Source organism: Muscardinus avellanarius, assembly GCF_963383645.1.
Source record: "Muscardinus avellanarius genome assembly, chromosome: 22".
NCBI classification, from domain to species: domain Eukaryota; kingdom Metazoa; phylum Chordata; class Mammalia; order Rodentia; family Gliridae; genus Muscardinus; species Muscardinus avellanarius.
In genome coordinates this window covers 14394100-14413150 of record NC_137808.1, presented here as the reverse complement: position 1 = coordinate 14413150, position 19051 = coordinate 14394100, and the positions used below count along the sequence as shown (strand labels likewise).

General features: G+C 38.0%; 1 pseudogene across 1 annotated transcript; it reads right to left on the bottom strand.

Annotated features, from left to right (window-relative positions):
• Nucleotides 1-540: 540 nt before the first annotated feature.
• Nucleotides 541-2952, bottom strand: LOC308278424 (zinc finger CCCH domain-containing protein 14-like; annotated as a pseudogene). Its single transcript has 2 exons — nt 833-2952; nt 541-620 (listed from the first exon to the last, which is right to left on the bottom strand). The product of its transcript is annotated as a zinc finger CCCH domain-containing protein 14-like (transcript).
• Nucleotides 2953-19051: the final 16099 nt, after the last annotated feature.

Sequence of the window (19051 nt, the reverse complement as noted above, 5' to 3'; positions counted from 1 at the left end):
TTTCACACGGAATAATTTAAAAATTAAAAAGCAAATTTGAATAACTTATTCTAAGCTGCCTCTGCCTCAATACTTTTGGCCAGTCCTGTTTTCATGGTGGGTGAAAGACATCATTGTTGGAGAAAGTGACAGCAGCTCAACTTTCAGAATAATGACACTCTCCTCACTATAACCACGTAAGACTCAACTGCAGTACCGTCATTAACAATCACGAATGGTGATACTTACACAGTAGTGTACAAACGTGCCTCAAAGACCTTAATAGAATGTAGCTTTTCCTTAACTGCCTTTTCATAGTCGAAACAACAACAAAAAACACCCAATGTTGTAACTACTGAAATAAACGTACAAACTTGAAAACGTACAAACTTGAAAACGTACAAACTTGAAAAATTAGACACTTCGGATAGGCAATAAACTTTATATTATGAAAGCAATATATTCCAAGTTTCAAAGATTTGACAACTTCTGTAGAATAATCTTTCATCAGTAGATGGAAACTTTCAAAATGCATGATCTTCCGCCAGGTAGGACTGGGTATCATTCACTGGTTTGAGGTCGAATCCATTTCAAGGCATGTCTCGGTGGTACAGTAATGGCGGGATGACAGAATGTGCAGTCTGGCCGGGCACGGTGGCGCACGCTTGTCATCCCCGCGCTTGGGAGGCGGAGACAGGAGGATCGCGCAGGTTCGAAGCCAGCTTCACTGGCTTAGGAGACCCTGTTTCCAAAAAATAAAATAGGCCTGGGAGTGGAGCCCTGAGGTAGAAGGGCTTCCAGGAACCCCAGCACCACCAAAAAAAAGAAAAAAAAAAAAAAAAGAATGTGCAGTCCGGTCTTGTACACTGAGTGTTAAACCTACACTGTTTTGGACGATAGAAGGGACACCCCATTTTCTTACGTGCTGGGAAGTGACGGCAGAGCGGACTGCCGGAAGATGGAGATGGTGTCGCAATTGCTGGTTTTGGAGACAGTACTGGAACTCTACTCGTGTGAGTGAAGGGACAATCTGGTTTAGTGCACTTTGTATCATATTTACAATTTGGATGAACAAACAAACATTTTTCGGCAAATTTACAATTGGGCTGAAGGCTTTGCAAGGTGAGACAGGGAGGTGGTACGCACAGTCGTCCCCGTTCTTACGCGCCGGCCAGTGCTTGCAGCGCTCCAAAAGCTTCTCTGGTTTCTGTGACACACTCGGCTCACTCACCTCAGCATCTGGGTCAGCAAGCTGCCTGCTCATCAACTGCAAGTGTGGGCGGAGGAGACCTTTGAGTCCCTTGTTTGAGGCTGCAGTTTGGTTTACAGGTTTCATTCCCTCAAAGCACACGTCCTCCTCTTGATCTGACATGTATCCCGGGGGGCTGGGGACACCATCCAGCGTCACCGTAAACTTGGGACTTGTAGGTTTATCTGGTTGTACGAGATCTCGTGTCTGCAAAAGGTGTCCCGAAAGTACCCGAAGGGTATCTGCGGTCTTTGTCCCCGACTCTTGGTTTGGTGCCACAACTATCTCCTCAGACAGCTTTGGCTTCTTCAGAATCAATGATCTTGTGTCTGCATGGACCATGGATTCCTTGTCATAGTGATCTTGACTGATCTGCAGCGTTTCTGCCATTACCGGGTCAATTTGCAGTCGGGATAACAGTCGTCTCTGTTGATTTTTTTTCCATGCCATCTCCCTTTGTTTCGTCCTCTTTAATGGGGGGACTTATTCTGGAGGGCCTGCTTTGCCCCTGAGCCACTTCTGTTAGCAATTCTTCTTGAGAAGTTCGAGTTCTGGGAGCAACCGGAAGTGTCTGTTTCTGCGGAACTGTAGAATAATTAGTTGTTTTTGTTACAGATTCTTGAGCTTCAGATATAGCCTTCAAAATTAGATTCTCGTTAGCTTGTTTAGGAGGTGGAAGAGACGGTCTCCTTTCAGGCTTTGCTGGCACTGACACACTGCTGGACACACTTCCTGTACGGGAACCATAATCATCATCATCTTCCTCCTCCTCTTCTCCATCGTGACTGAATTTTTTTACTTTAACAACTGATCTCACTGCAGGCAACTTTCTCTTCCGAAAACTTTCATCCTCAATACTCATTTTTTCTGAGCTGTTTCTGAAAAAAGGACTGTAAGTTTCTCCTAAACTGTTCAGCACTTCTGGTTCACACACACACACACACACACACACACACACACGTGCTGTTTCATACACCTGGCCGCTCTGTGTATCTAGCCGCTTGGCAGCATGGATACTGTTTTGCTGCTGTTGAAACTGCAACCTGTTTAAATGAGCACTACTATCTGCATTTCTACTTGCAGGCGGTCAATAAATTTCAATAGAAGGGCGAGAAGAACCATACGTAAGTGTCACTGTAGGTTTCTTCTGAGATAAGGGGTTCTCCTGCACGAAATTGAGGTCTTCATCAATGAGATCATCTGGTTCTGGCTTAATATCAATCCCATCTTCCGAGGGAGCCGGTTCCCGCAGAGGTTTCACCGTTGACATCAGTCAGGTTGCAGTTCCATCGTCGTAAGTCTGTCTGACATTAGTGGTTTTCTGCTCCTGTGAACTTGTAGAAACCCGGGAATCTCTTTTTTCAGGTCTAGTGCTAGAAGTGGCCAGAGGAGGCACTGCAGCTTCCTGTCTCCTTTCATCTCCCCTGCTGAGACTGCTCTTGTTTGAAGGCACATTACTATCAGAGATATTGGTATCAGAAGACTTTAGGCTAGAAGGTTCAGTTGTAACAGAGCGAAGTTTATCTAATACACCATGAAGCCACACGGTGAATCGAATTGTGTTGTTCCCTGGAAATGGACAGGTCCTCTGTCATTTGGTCCTGACTTTTCTTGTTGGCCACCATCACCATAATGTCATCGGGAAGTTCTTCATCAACGTAAGCTCCTAATTCTTGCAACTTCCCCTTAATGGCACTCGGGATCTCGCGGCCCATCTCGGTGCCGATCTCCACGGCTCCGCGGCGGGCGGCGGGGTTCGCACCGCGCGGCGTTTCGCTCATCCGGAGCCCGCCGCGGGCTCCCGCCGCGCAGCCGAGCCGAGCGCTTCTCCCTGCCTGCTTTCCAGCACCCCTACACAGTAGCATGGTATATCATTTTCCATCTTTTCACTTTCAGTCTGTGTCTTTGGCTGTAACGTGAGTTTCTTGCAAACAGCATATATTTGGGTCATGTTTTTTGATCCACACTGCCAATCTGTGTCTTTCGATTGGTGAGTTGAGTCTCTGACGTTAAGGGTTATTATTGAAATATGATTTTTGTTTTCTGTCATTTTGTGTTCTGTCATCTGTTTGGTATCTTTTTCTTTCTTCCTTACTCAGAAGCCCCTGTGATCACTTTCCTCTCTTCTCTGGTTCTGAAGTCTGCTTCTTTTTTCTTCTTTATGGTTTATTTCTTTAAGCATTTTCTCTAGTGTTGGCTTTGAATTCATAAATTTTTTTGAGATTTTGTTTATCCTGAAATTCTTTTATTTCGCCGTCGACTCTGAGTAGTAGCTTTGCTGGATAGAGCAGCTTCGGTCGGAAGTTATTTTCTTCCAAGGTCTGGATCGCGTCGTACCAGTCTCTCCTGGCATTCGTGACCTGGGTTGTATAGTCTGGGGTGATTCTTACTGTTTTGCCTCTGTATGTCACCCGGCCTTTTGACCTCACTGCTTTTAAGATCTTTTCCTCGGCCTCTGTTAGTCATTTTGACTATTATGTTGCGTGGGGAGGTTCTTCTCCGATCTCGTCTTAATGGCGTTCTGTATGTCTCTCGGACATGAAGATCTATCTCTCGTTCCATGTTTGGGAAATTCTCCAAAATTATTTCTGTGAAGCGATTACGGACGCCCCCGGTCTGTACCTCTATCCCTTCTTCAATGCCTTTTATCCGTAAGTTAGGGCGTTTCATGTCGTCCCAAATTTGCCGGATGTTTAGGTTTTGTTGCTGCAATGACTTCTGCATACTGTTGACTGTGTTTTCGGTGTTGGATGAACTGTCTTCTAACGGTGATATTCTACTTTCCGTTTAATCTAATCTTCCAGAATTTCTTTCTATTGCTGACTTTATTTCATTTATTGACTTTTTCATTTCATTCTAAACCTCTGTCTGATTCTTTTTGAGTCTTTCTAACTCATCTTTCATCTGCTCTGAACTTGTGTTAAATCCTTTCGTGATATTGTAGATCAAGATTCAGATCTCCCCTTCTTGTGTTTTCTTGTAGGTCGGTATTTGTGATTTCTGTCATTTCTCCATTATTCCTAGTTCTCATATTTTCACAGTTCTCAGGTCTTCTTTTTTGTTGTCTTCCCATCATTGGTGGGTATTATTTTTTAGCACAGTCTGTATTAGGACTTTAGAAAAGACTTATACCCCCAGAAAAAAAAAAAAAAAACTTATCCCCCCAGAAAACCAAAAATCAAAACAAGCCGAAAGACCCAAAAAGTAAAACAAATAATACCAAACCGCAATAGTAAAAAATAAAATATAAAAGGATAGAAAAGTAGTAAAAAAAATAAAAATAAAAAATAAGATAACAGTCCTACCATGTTGCTGATGTATGGTGAATCTTGTATGTGCTTGGAGCGCCCCCTCGTGGCCCCGTGCAGGTATCGCGCCTTAAGCGCTCTTCTTTGGTCCCGGAGTAGAATTGGCCCACTGCGCACACTGGCACTCACGTGTATCGCACTCACTGTGTGCCCGGCGGGTCCGTGGCTCCTCTGGATTCACACTGGCAGTCCAGTCTGCGGCTCTGAAGCTCTGGCAGCTCTCCCGTATCCTGCTGACTTTTCGCTCCCGCGGTGAGCAGGTCCACTTACTTCCCTGTGTCTGTGTGGCCGCCTTTGTTGGGTGAACAGAGCTGCTCGGGAGCATCAGTTCGGTAGCAAGTTCAGGGACTGGAAGTCTCCGGTCCCTTTCAGCCTTTAGAGCTCCTCTGGGAATGTTAAAGACCCCAAAGTCCCGTGTGGGCCCGCGTCCCCGAGGCCACCGGCCTGCACCTGCACTCCCCGGCCGCCGAGTCTTCAGCTCGCTCTCTGCTGTCTTTGAGTGTTGCGGTGAAATTTGCAGTTCAGTTGCTGGATTCTTTCTGCTCTACTCCCCAAGTCTGTTTTGGATCGGACGTTTAATTTTTTCTTTATTAAGATACTTTTGTCTCAGTAGTTGAACTTAATTTGGTTCAGCTAGCGCGGGACGCTGTGTCTCACCGTCGCCATCTTTGAAAAACAAAATCTGAGAGGTAATTCTGTTTGATCTCAAACCGTTTATTCTTTTTTACTTAGTTGTCCGCTGGGTGGAAAATCTCGTTTCTCCGGTTCTGGCGCCTGTTACCTATTTCTTCTTTGCAGTTCATCTGTGAGTATTTTCTCTAGTGCCGGTTCCGTAGACATACATTCCTTCGGGTTTTGTGTGTCACAGTGGCTTCTTATTTCCCCACGTAATATGATAGATATTTTTGCCGGGGAGGACACTTTGGGCTTGAGGTTGTTTTCTTTCGGCGTTTGGAAGATGTCACTCCACGCCCTTCTGGGTTTCCCGACTCGGTTAGGCAAGTCTGGTGTGATTCCAATCGGCGTCTCTCCGAATGTCACCCGGCCTTTGGTTTTGTTTGTATTTGAGTCTCTGCCTGGTTTGCACGGTGTTCATTTTGACAGCGATGCGGTGTGGGGATCTTCTCCGACCCCGTCTAAAGGGAGTTCTGTAGGTTCCTTGGACCTGCGCATCCACCTTTTGCTGTATGTTTGGAAAATATTTTGCCATTACTTCTTTGAATAGGTGATCGATCCCTTTGGTTTCGCCTTCTCTTCCGGCCTCTTTTCCAATTTTTCTTTTGTCGGCTCTTTTAAAACGGGTCCATATTTTGCCGGGCGTGGTGGCGCACGCTCGTAATCCTCGCTCTTGGGATCCGGAGACCGGAGGATCGCGTAGGTTCGAAGCCACCTTCGCCGGCTTTAAGAGACCCTGTTTCCCAATTAAAAAATATAAAATAGGTCTTGGAGTGTAGCTTTTAGGTAAAAGGGTTTCTAGGAATCCCAGTACCACCAAAAAAAAACAGGGGAGGGGGACCCATATTTCTTCACTGTCAAATTCCTGTTGTTGAATTTTTTAAAATTTGTTACTGGTGTATTATATATCCTATTGGGGTAAAAATCTTGTGTATACATACATGTGTACATCACTGATTTAACCCCTGTCTAATTCTTACCGCATCCCCTCCCCGTCCCTCCTTCCCTTGCTTGGCTTATTGGTTGACTTCTATATGTTTAAGTACATTGTGTGTTTTAGAGATTTTCCTCTTCCTCCCTCCTTTCCCCTCCTTTAGGTTGTCTCGTTTGCTCCTCTATTGGATTTCCTTTTCCATCTAGACTTCCTCCTATGACCCGTTTCTCCCTAACTCTCCCATATTAGGGAAAGCATCCGATTACTTCTTTTTTGTGGCTGACTAATCTCGCTTAGCATAATGTCCTCCAGTTCCATCTATTTTCCTGAAAATGATGTAATTGACGTTTTTTTGATGGCGGAATAACATTCCATTTGTACATATCCCACAGTTTTGTAATCCATTCATCTGTTGATGGACATCTTGGCCGGTTCCATAGTTTGGCTATGGTGAATTGTGCAGCTATGAACATAGATACACATGCATTAGTTTGGTAGTTTGGTTTCTTTTCTTTTGGGTAGATACCCAGAGGTGGTATTGCTGGATCAAATGGTAGGTGTGTTCCCATTCTTCTGAGGATTCTCCATACTGTTTTCCAAAGTGGTTGCACTAATTTGCAATCCCACCAACAATGTCTTAGAGTTCCCACTTCTCCACATCCTCGCCAGCATCTGTCGTTGTTTGTGTTTTGAATGATGGCCATTCTAGTTGGAGTTAGGTGAAATCTCAGGGTAGTTTTGATTTGCATCTCTCTGATTGCCAGTGATGTTGAGCATTTTTTCATGCATTTATTGGCCATTGGAATTTCTTCTTTCATGAAGTGTCTATTAGTTCACTTGCCCATTTTTTTAATTGAATTACTTGTTTTTATAGTGTTGAGTTTCTTGAGTTCTCTCTATATTCTAGATATTAGTCTTCTATCTGAGGAGTAGGTGGCAAAAATCTTCTCCCATTCTGTTGGCTCTCGATTGAGGTTCTTGACAGTTTCCTTTGCTGAACAGAAGCTCTTCAGTTTCATGCAATCCCACGTATTGATTCTCCTTTTAATTTGTTGTGCCTTTGGGGTCTTGTTGAGGAAATGTTTGTCTGAGCCTATGTGTTGTAGTGTTGGACCTATGCATCTTCAAGGAGCTTCAAGGTCTCTGGTTTAATTTCCAAGTCTTTGATCCATCGTGAGTTGACTTTTGTACAGGGTGAAAAAGTGGGATTAACATCCAATTTTCTGCATATGGTTAACCAGTTTTGCCAACACCATTTGTTGAAGAGGCTATCTTTTTTCCAATGTATGTTTTTGGCCCCTTTGTCAAAAATCAATTGGCTGAAAGTGTGTGGACTTGTTTCTGGGTCTTCTATTCTGCTCCATTGGTCTATATATCTGTTCTTTTGCCAGTACCATGCTGTTTTTATTACAATGGCTTTGTAGTATAGTTTAAAGTCAGGTATTGTGATTCCTCCTGCGTGGTTTTTGTTGCTGAGAACTACCTTGGCTATTCTGGGCTTTTTGTTATTCCAGATAAATTTAAGGACTGATTTGTCTATGTCTGTGAGGAATGATCTTGGTAGTTTAATGGGTATTGCGTTGAATCTGTAGATCTCTTTTGGAAGGATGGCCATCTTAGTGATATTTATTCTGCCAATCCATGAACATGGCAGGTCCTTCCATCTTCTAAGATCTTTTTTGATTTCTTTTTTTCAGCAAAGTATCTTTTTACCATCTGGTCCTGGGCTTTTCTTTGATGGTTAGCTCTGTGTTGGTGTTTCAATCTCTTTGCTTGTTATTGGTTGGTTGAAGTGTTTTTCTTTTTTTTTTTTGATTTCTTTTTTTTTATAATTTTTTTCGTAGAGATCTTTTACCTCTTTGGTCAAGTTTATTCCTAAGTATTTTGTTTTTTTGGGGGAGATCCTGAGTGGAAGTGTTTTCTGAGTTTCTTTTTCAGTGGATTTATGGTGACTGTACAGGAAAGGTTCTGAATTTCTAAGATTGATTTTGTATCCAGACCACTGAATTTGTTGTTCAGTTCTAGAAGGCTTTTGGTTGAGTTTGAAAGTTTGAGGTTTTTTTCCTTCCTATTTGTACTCCTTTGATTTTCCTTTGTTTATCGCTCTGGCTAGAGTCTTTAGTGCTATATTGAAGAGAAGTGGTGATGATGGACATTCTTGTCTCATTCCTGTTTTTAGGGGGAACTCTTTAAGCTTTTTCCCATTTAATGTGATGTTGGCAGTGGGTTTTTTGTAGATTGCCTTAATAATGTTGAGCTATGTCCCTTCTATTCCAATTCTCCGCAGTGTTTTTATCATAAATGGATGTTGAATTTTATGAAATGGTTTTTCGGCATGTATTGATAGGAGTATGTGATTTTTGTCTTTGATCCTGTTTATATGGTGATTTACATGGAATGGTTTTTGTATGTTGAACCAGCATCGCATCCCTGGCATGAACCTTAGCTGGTCGCAGTGTATGATTTTTTTGATGTGTTTTTCAATGCGTGTCGCTAATATTTTGTTGAATCGTTTTGCATCCAAGTTCATCAGAGATCCAGGCTGTAGTTTTCCTTCCTTTAACTGTTTTTATTCGGTTTGGGTATTAGCGTGATGTTGGCCTCATAGAATGTATTTGGGAGAGTCCTGGGTTTTTGTTTTTTTTTTTCTATTTCACGAAATAGTTTGAGGAGTTTTGGGGCTAGTTTTATAAAGGTTTTGTGGAATTTATTTGGGATACCATCTGGTCCTGGGCTTTTCTTTATTGGTTAGCTCTGTGTTGCCGTTTCCATCTCTTTGCTTGTTATTGGTTGTTATTGGTTGTTATTTGCTTGTTATTGGTTGGTTGGTTGAAGTGTTTTGTATCTTGAGCCCATTTAAAGGAAGGTTGTATTTATCTAGGAAGTTGTCGATTTCCTCTAGATTTTCCCTTTTGTTGGGGTAGATTTTCCCTTTTGTTGTTGTTGTTAGCTCTGTGTTGCCGTTTCCATCTATTTGCTTGTTATTGGTTGGTTGGTTGAAGTGTTTTGTATGTATTTATCTAGGAAGTTGTCGATTTTCTCTAGATTTTCCCTTTTGTTGGGGTATTGTTTTTGAAAGCAGTTTCTGATCATCCTTTGGATTTCTACGCCGTCAGCAGTAATGTTTCTTTTTTCATTCCTTATCTTCATAACGTGAGTTGATTTTCTCTCATTTCCCGTCTTCTACTGGCTTTGGGGTTCGTTTGTTCCCGCTTTTCAAGGGCTCTGAGGTGCGTCGTTAGGTTACGTATTTGAAGATTTTCTGTTTTTCTTAGGCGAGCACTCGGTGCCGTGAGTTTTCTGCTTCATACTGCCTTCAAGGTATCCCAGAGGTTTTGATAGGTTGTATCTTTATTTTCATTTGTTTTTAGACATTTCTTTGTTTCACCTGTTATATCTTCCTTTACCATTGTTTATTCAGAAGCATGGTGTTCAGTCTTCACATGTTTATGTGGTTTCTCTGGGTCTTCTTATAGTTGATTTTTAGTTTCATTCTAGGATGGTCTGAAATGACAGAGGGAAGTATGTCACATTTTTTAAATTTATAGTTCTCATTTTTTTTGTCCCAGGATGTGCTCTATTTTGGAGAAGGTTCCGTGAGCAGCTGAGAAGAATGTAAACTCCGCCGTAGTTGGGTGAAATATTCTTTATGTGTCCCACAGGTCCATTTGGTCAATGGTATCTTTTAGTTTCGAGGCATCTTTACCGACCCTGTGTCTGGAAGGTCGGTCTAGTGTCGCGAGAGGTGTGTCGAAGTGTCCCGGTATCATTGCGTGGGGATTTATGTGTGAGTTCACGTCACAAAGAGTTTGAGTTTTGAAAGCGGCTGCCCCTATGTTTGGGCATAGGTGTTCATTATCATTTCCTGTCGTTGGATTATTCCTTTGAGCAGTAAAATATGACCTTTGTCTGTTCTAATAAGTTTGGGTTTGAAGTCTAACTTGTCCGACATCATGGTCGGTACTCCAGCTTGCCTTCGAGTTCCGTGAGCACGGATGGCCTCGCTCCGGCCCTTTACCTTGAGTTTGGTCCTATCTTTACTTGTAAGGTGTGTGTGTCTCTTGTAAGCGGCAGATGGATGGATTCTGGGTTGTAATCCATTTTGCCACTTTATGTCTTTTTATTGGGGAGCTGAGGCCATTTATATTCAGTGTGATTACAGAGAGATAATTTTTATTTTCTCGTTTCTTTTTTTCTGTTTGAGATACTGTTTATTCTTCTTTGCTTAGTTGTCTGCTGGATGGGAAATCATGTTTCTTTGGTTCTGGCGTGTGTTACCTATTTCTTCTTTGCCGTTAATCTCCTCGAGTTTTTTCTCTAGTGCCGGTTTTGAAGTCATAAATTCTTTCCGTTTCTGTTTGTCATGGAAGCTTCTTATTTTCTCATCTAAGTTGATAGTTTTGCCGGGTAGGAAATTTTTGGCTGGAAGTTGTTTTCTTTCAGAGTTTGGAAGATGGTACTCCACGCCCTTCTGGCTCTCGTGACTTGGATTGGAAGTCTGGAGTGATTCTAATCGGTTTGCCTCTGAATGTCAGTTGGCGTTTTGTTTTTGTTGCCTTCAAGATTTTCCCCTTGACTTCTACATTGGTCATTTTGACAATTATGTGGCGTGGCGATCCTCTTTGCCGATCGTGTGTAAAGGGAATCGTATAAGTTTCCCGGTCCTGTGTATCGACCTCTTGCTCTATGTTTGGAAAATTTTCTGCTATCACTTTCTTGAAGAGATTATTGATATCTTTGGTTTCACCTTCTTTTCCTTCCTTTTTTCAATATTAAATTTCTGCCGCCAGATTTTTTTTTCTAAATTCGAGACTATGCGTTCATTTTTTGAGTGATCATCTTCTGGGAGTGAGATTCTATTGTCTAAGTGGTCCCATTGATTTTTTTCTACTTTGAATCGAGGCCTTTACTTCAAGGATCGCATCCTTTATCTATTTTAGACAGTGTAAATTCTTTTCTACGGTTATTTTCCTGATTTGATCTCTTGGAGTTCTCTGGATTTCTGTGTTATCAGGTTCTTATGTTGTGGGCATTCGTGGCTCCATTGTTATTCTTCTTTCCCACGATGCCAGCATTTTGTGCCTTTATCGGGTTGTATCGCAAAGTTTCAGATCCGGGGAGGTTATCGCAGCCGCGCACGTTCCTAGCGGCGCAGTACCGGGATTTCTGTTTTAGGGGTCACAATTTGACTCGTGTTCATCGAGAGGTGTCGTGAAGTCGTAGCAGCCGCCGCTCTGAGTTCCCGATAGCTTTAGACGTTTTCCGTGTCAAAGAAAGTGCCGAACGACACTCGGTCGTTCTGCGGCCGCTCCCCTCGCTTCCTTGTCTACCCCTCCTCTCCGAAGCCGTCTGGTGAAATTTTTCCGCTACTCGTAGTATAATGTATAGTATTTTATTAAAAGAATTTTAAATGGTGTGGGTTTTTTTCTAGTGTTTTTTAGAACATGTATGAGCAGTTTTTTTTTTTTTTTTAGTATAGAAATGAAAAGTGTGAATGAACAGGAATTAACTTATTTTCCATTGAAGGAATGCAGGAAGAGGAATCTAAGATATTGACAATATTAGTATATGGAATTTATTAGGAATAAGAAAGTAGGATATTAGAATTAAAGTAGGACCCTTGTAGAAGTAAGAGAGTAACAAAAACATGTAAGAGTGCTGTGAGGAGACATTCCCCTCTCCTTATAAAATTAAAATGTGAAGATATAGAATTAACCTAGAATAAAACTGCAAGTTTCTGCTTTGGTAACCCCACCCGCCAATATAAAGTACAACTTGTAAGTTCCTGCTTATGATAACTGCCTGAGTTCTGGCTTTTGTCAAACTGCTTGCTTATGCCCTAGCTACCTTAATATTAAAAGTTGTTTTAATTTAAAAACCTAGGTTACTATTAGAAATTATTTTAAGGATAGACTTGTCTTTCAAAATTCTTGATGCTAAGAGTTGTTTCTTTGAAGTTTGAGATATTTTAAAATAGTGTAAAGTAGTTTAGGGAGTGAAGCTATTTTTCTTGGAAACGAGTCCCAAGCCCGCCACAGCTTTATCTAAAGAAAACGCCTGGTACTCATGGACTGAGCTGAAGGTTACCATAGTAACCCAGCGTGAAAGAGAAAGTCACTCCCAGGCGGGCGGTGCCGTAGAAAGGCTGTCCTTTAATAAAACTATTTGCTGTGATTCAAGTGTGTGTGTGCTTTCTTTTGAAATCATTGGTTGTACTTGTTTACCTTTTTATTGGATCGGTTGTATCCTACTTTTTGGCGGGCTGTGACGTGTGTAACCACCCCTCCAGGGGCTATAAATGTAGAGCCTGAAGCGTGCTGGGGGTTGACTCTGACCACTCGCTCCCTGTTGGTGAGGCTGGACGTTGGCTCGGCCAGGGCACTCCCCGGTAGCCACCCGGACAGTTCCTCAAACCACAGGCGGGCTTGTAAAAGAGCTTCGACCACTGGCTAGCCGGTACAAAGAGCTGCAGCACAATAAAACTCTGCCCGTGTGTCACATCCTTGGCGTGTTGTTTGTTATTTGGGCAAGGGGGCCCATCTTGGACCCTAACACCATTTCTATACTAAAAAAAAAAAAGTTAATTCCTGTTCATTCTCAGTTTTCATTTTTTTTATGTAGCTTTGCTTTTAGAATAGTCATTAAAGTGGTTTTTGTGTGTGTGAAGTTCTGTTTTAAGTATTTTGATTGGGAATGGGTCCATAAAAGTATGCTAAAAAGCGTGTTTATTTTTTAGCCGGATGTGGTGGCGCACGCTCGTCGTGACATCATTTGGGAGGATCGCAGTTTGTGGATAGCCCCAGGTACTTGGTGAGGCTCTGTTTGTAAATAAAGAATGACAATCGGGCGGGAGTCCTGGCTCGGAGGTGAAGCGCTCACGTGTTACTTTTCAGACCCGAAAAAGCAGTGTGTTGTTTGCTTTTGAAGTTGTGATGTGTAAAAAGTGTTCATTTCGGCCGGGTTTGTCGGATCTGACCGGAGGACGTCGCAGGTTTGGAGCGGCGGTGCCGGTCGAAGAGAATGTGTTTTTGAATACTGCAGTACCGCCAAAAAAATAAGCCAATAAAGATGTTTAAAAAGTGTCTCTTTTTCCTTGTTGTTTCCAAAAGTGTGTTAATAAAGGTCTTTAATAATGTGTGTTGATTTATTCGAATTTTTTTTGTAGCATGGGAAACTATGTTAATAAAAGAGTTTTTAAAAGCGTGTTTATTTTTTCCTCAGTTTTGTTTTTTATTATGGAGGGTATGTTAATAAAGGTGTTTTACAAAGCGTGTTTCTTTCTCACGCGTCATCCTATGTTAATAAAAGTCCACTGGAAAGTGTGTTTATTTTTTTTGTCGTTTCTCTGTCCAAGTGGTGGAGTGTGTTCATGTGTCAGGTCGATTTTTGCATGGGCATGTGATGTAAGAAATAAAAGTATTTTGTCCTGTGTGTGGCTTATTTTAAAAAATGGGTTTTATCTAATTTGGAAGATGTGGTGTCAGGATGTGTTTACTTATTAAACGTCACGTCTTTGAGGGCTCTTTAATAAAGGATTTTGAGTGCGTGTGTGTGTATTTTTTATTGTGTTTCGATTCCACTCACGGGTGGGTCATTATGTATCGTGGAGCTGGGTGGCGTCCACCTTGGACAGCAGCCGTGTTTCGGGTAAGTTGCGAGGTGAGTACGGTCAGGAGGTGGGGTGGAGTTGGGTTTGGTATTTTTTAGGACAGGTTTTTAGTTTGGTATTATTTTTTAGGACAGGTTTTTAGTCGGTGTGTCCGTGGATCGTGTGTTTTCCTTTGGGTTTAGCCTGTGTCGTGTCGGGTCGCGGTGTGTGAGGTCTATCTGTAGACGTCCGCTAGTTCAGGCCGGGTCCGTATCGTTGGAGAGGTCGGTCATTTTGGGTTTCAAGGTAGTCGGGGTGGCGTAGAAGCTGCGTGTGTATCGTGTGTGGCGATTCCATCGTGAGTCAGTATTTGGGTTTAGTGATTTTTTTTAGGCCAGTGTTTGGGTTTTTTCTCCGTTTTTCTGGGAGTGTTTTGTTTTTTGTGTGTGGTCGGTTTGTGTATTTGTGGGGTTTTTTTTTTTGGGCCGTCCATAGCGACGTTGGTGTAGAACTTGCGTGTTTATGTTGTGTAGAGACGGTATTTTTGTAAGTAATGGTTTGTGTCTCGTTAGGGAGTGTAGATAGTGTTTTGTATTTTTTTCCATTGTAATGTTTTTAGAATTGGATTTGGCATTTGTCGTGTTTTTTTGGTGTGGGCGTTTATTTGGTAGTCGGTTCATGGTCTGGGATGTAGGTGATTCAGGGTTGTTTTTTTGTCGTGTCTAAAGGGATTTTGGTTGAGCGATGGTGTGTCGGGAGATGTTTAGAGTTGGAGTAGTTGTGTTTGATAAGTCGTGATTCGGTTTAGTTCTAAATTTTTTTAGGAAAAGGTTTCTTTTGGATGTCTTTTTTGTGTATGGTAGGGTTTTTTAATGTGGTGTAGAGTTTATTTTATGTGAGGTTTATTTGTAGATAGGAATGTGTAGGTAATTTAGGTTGGTTTTCGTAGGTGGTAGATTTGGGGTCATGGTGTTGATTCAGTAGGCATGGTGTTTTTTATGTGTCCATTTAGTGTGCGTGTTTGTGTCATTTTAGTCATGGTTTTGTGTATACATTTCGCATAGATTTGTGACGGGTATTTTGGTGTTTTAATTTGGTTTCCTAAGAATTAGTGTTTAGTTAGGGAGTGTAGATAGTGTTTTTGTAGAGCCTATGGTAGTATTTTTTAGTTTGGATTTAACATTTGCAGTTTATTGTGTTTGGCTAGTGGTAGTGTTTTTTGGTTTGTGTGTTCATTTGGCAGTAGTTGTTTTTTATGGTAGGTGGGTAACGAATGTGCGTGATTCTAATTGTGTCATTATTTCCTATTTTGGAGTAGTAGTCTTGTCGGGACATACTTGTATAAGTAGTGGGTGTTTATAGGTGTCAGTCAGTTTTTTTTTAACATTTGTGTAGTGTGTTTGGTTTTACATATTGTTAAAAGTTTACATATTGGTTGTTAAATTTAGTTTTGCTTCATTGTGTGCAGTATGTACTTGAGTTTTTAGGTGTCTGTCTTTTGAGGGAGGAATAAAATATATTTTTGTGTTTGTACTTTTTTTTAAGGTTTATTGGTTGGGTTCGTATATGTTTTATCGATGTGGTTAATAGGTTTTTGTCTTAGTTAATGGTGTATGTTTTTAATGAGTAGTTCATATTATTAAATTTGCTTTTGTAGTGTTTTTTTGCTTTTTAAGGATTGTGTTTTTTGGCGTGGGATTTAGCAAAGTGTATAGGTGTAGTTTAGTGTCTGATTCGGGGTGTTTGGGGTGGGGTTTTGGGGGCACGTTGAGCATTCCCATGCTTAGCATGTCGTGTGTATTATGTATGTAACAGACAGTGTGTCTTGCATGTAACATGTTGCGTGTGTCGAGCATTCCCATGCTTAGCATGCCGTGTGTATTACGTATGTAACATGCAGTGTGTCTTGCATGTAACATGCTAAGCATGTCGTGTGTGTGTCGAGCATTCCCATGCTTAGCATGTCGTGTCTTGCATGTAACATGTGTCGAGCATTCCCATTCTTAGAATGTCGCTTTTTGTATGTTTTGTATGTTTTGTGTTTTATTTATATTTTTAGAATTTTTTCATCATTTTTGTTTTAAGCTGGTTGTGTATTTTGTTTCAGTATTTTTGTGTGTGTTCAATATTATCGGTTTTTTTTGTATGTATGTGCAGTTTTTGTATAATTCGGTTGTTGTTTAGTGTGTTTTTTTTGTTTGGCTTAGTTTCAGGTGTGTTTATGTGTTCTTTTTATTTACATTTGTTATTGTATTAGTTGGGGTTGTATGGGTGGGGACTTTGGGGCTAATAAAAATTTTATATAATAAAAATTTTATATAATAAAAATTTTATATAATAAAAATTTTATATAATAAAAATTTTATATAATAAAAATTTTATATAATAAAAATTTTATATAATAAAAATTTTATATAATAAAAATTTTATATAATAAAAATTTTATATAATAAAAATTTTATATAATAAAAATTTTATATAATAAAAATTTTATATAATAAAAATTTTATATAATAAAAATTTTATATAATAAAAATTTTATATAATAAAAATTTTATATAATAAAAATTTTATATAATAAAAATTTTATATAATAAAAATTTTATATAATAAAAATTTTATATAATAAAAATTTTATATAATAAAAATTTTATGTAATAAAAATTTTATGTAATAAAAATTTTATGTAATAAAAATTTTATATAATAAAAATTTTATGTAATAAAAATTTTATGTAATAAAAATTTTATGTAATAAAAATTTTATGTAATAAAAATTTTATGTAATAAAAATTTTATGTAATAAAAATTTTATGTAATAAAAATTTTATGTAATAAAAATTTTATGTAATAAAAATTTTATGTAATAAAAATTTTATGTAATAAAAATTTTATGTAATAAAAATTTTATGTAATAAAAATTTTATGTAATAAAAATTTTATGTAATAAAAATTTTATGTAATAAAAATTTTATGTAATAAAAATTTTATGTAATAAAAATTTTATGTAATAAAAATTTTATGTAATAAAAATTTTATGTAATAAAAATTTTATGTAATAAAAATTTTATGTAATAAAAATTTTATGTAATAAAAATTTTATGTAATAAAAATTTTATGTAATAAAAATTTTATGTAATAAAAATTTTATGTAATAAAAATTTTATGTAATAAAAATTTTATGTAATAAAAATTTTATGTAATAAAAATTTTATATAATGAAAATTTTATGTAATAAAAATTTTATATAAATTATTTTAGATTGCGCGTGTTAAAAGGGGGGCAGGTTACAAATTTTGTTTGTATGTAGGTATGGTATATAAGTATAAAATTAAAAAAATTAAAAATTTTTTTTTTTTCTTTTGTTTTCCATTCCCGGACATAACTATGAAATAGTTATGTATATACTTTTTATGAAAGTATATCTTAGGTTTCATATCAATATGCAGTGTCTACGTATGTGGGTCTTACATAAGTTTTCTTATATATTTCATTCCTCATGTAAGACCCTGAGTGTAGAGTACCTAGTCTGTGTAGGGATATAGACTAGTCTTAAGTGTCATAGGATAGTACTATTCTAAGTGTATAGAATAAAAACTTAATGTACTTACCTGTTTTCCCAGGTCTAAGTCTATAGAGAAAACCTTGGTTACATTATATATATTACGCTATATATGAGTCATTATTTATATATAATACAATTTTATATTTTTTCACTTCCCAGACATAACTGAAAAAATCATGTATATAATTTTTATGAAAGTATACCTTGTTTCACAGCAATGTGTGCTGTCTAATGACGTAGGTATACATTTCATTCCTTAAGACCCCGAGTGTAGGGATACAGACTAGTCTTTATTCTAAGGATGCATAATACTTATGTACTTACGTGTTTTCCCAGGTCATCGTGAATATCTTCTAAGTCTATAAAGAAATCCTTGGTTATATTATAAATATGTATGAGTAATTGCTGAGTACTAAAGTATTCTCCTGTAAGATCCTGAGTGTAGACTAATCTTAAGTATAATAAATGTACAGGACGTGTACATAGGCCTATTTACCTCCAATTATATGTATATTATATATTAGAATTGTTTACTATGTGTTTGGTATTCTAAGTATATACTATTATGCATAATCGTATATATCATATATATTTCTATTACGTATATTAATACAGAAACCATTTCCCTAATTATACATAATTAATGTATGTTAATTACATATTAGAACTAATTGTATACTATGTGATTAGTAGTCTAAGTATACACTATTATGTATAATTGTATACATAACTACTATGTATATCTAAAAACGACTAATTATATTTCTCTACCTCCAATTATATATTTAAATTAATTACATATTTAATATTAGAACTAATTGTATATTTCTCTTATGTATATTGTTATATATAAAAACTCATTTCTCTACCTCCAATTATATATAATTATAATTATATATGTATATTAATTACATATTAATATTAGAACTAATTGTATAGGACATAGCTTAATTTCTATTATGTATGTTTCATATAAACTAAGTGTAATTATATTTCTATTTTATATTTAAATTTATAATTATATATTTTTATCTCCAATTATATATAATTACACATAATTATATATAATTGTATATTAGTTCCATTTTATGTAATTATACATAAGTATATTTAAATATACAATTAGTTCTAATATTAATATGTAATTAATATGCATAAATATAATTATTTACAATTAGAGTTAGAGCAATATATAATTATTTATAATTATAATTATAATAATTTGTAATTATATATAGTACAATATATAATTACTTATAATCATAATTATTTATAATTATATATTAAATATAATTATTAAATATATATTAAATTTCTAAAGATGGAACTGACCTATGTCTATTAAACACCAACACACACTCGTAAAATATCTTTATTCACAGACTCAATAAAAGAGGCCCCCCTTCAAAAAAACTTTATTAAAACGCCTTCATTTTTTTCTTTGCTAGCGCATGAAATTTTTTAAAAAAGCACACACTGGTAAAACTTTTATTCACGGACCCGCGTTGAAGAAACCAGTCGTCAAAAAAAATCTTTATTAAAACGCACAGTCATTATACGAAAGCTCAGAGATATGAACATCCCTCCTCCGTACGTGTAGACGCCGATGGTCACGGCCACTCTCACCAACTCCGACAGAACAGAGTCGTCACCGTCCGCTTTGCTGCAAGAAAAGTCACATGTACAACCTCAGAGCACTAGACAACAGGCAGTCCATGCCCACAGCGAACCTTCAAAAGCCGAGGCAGGATCGC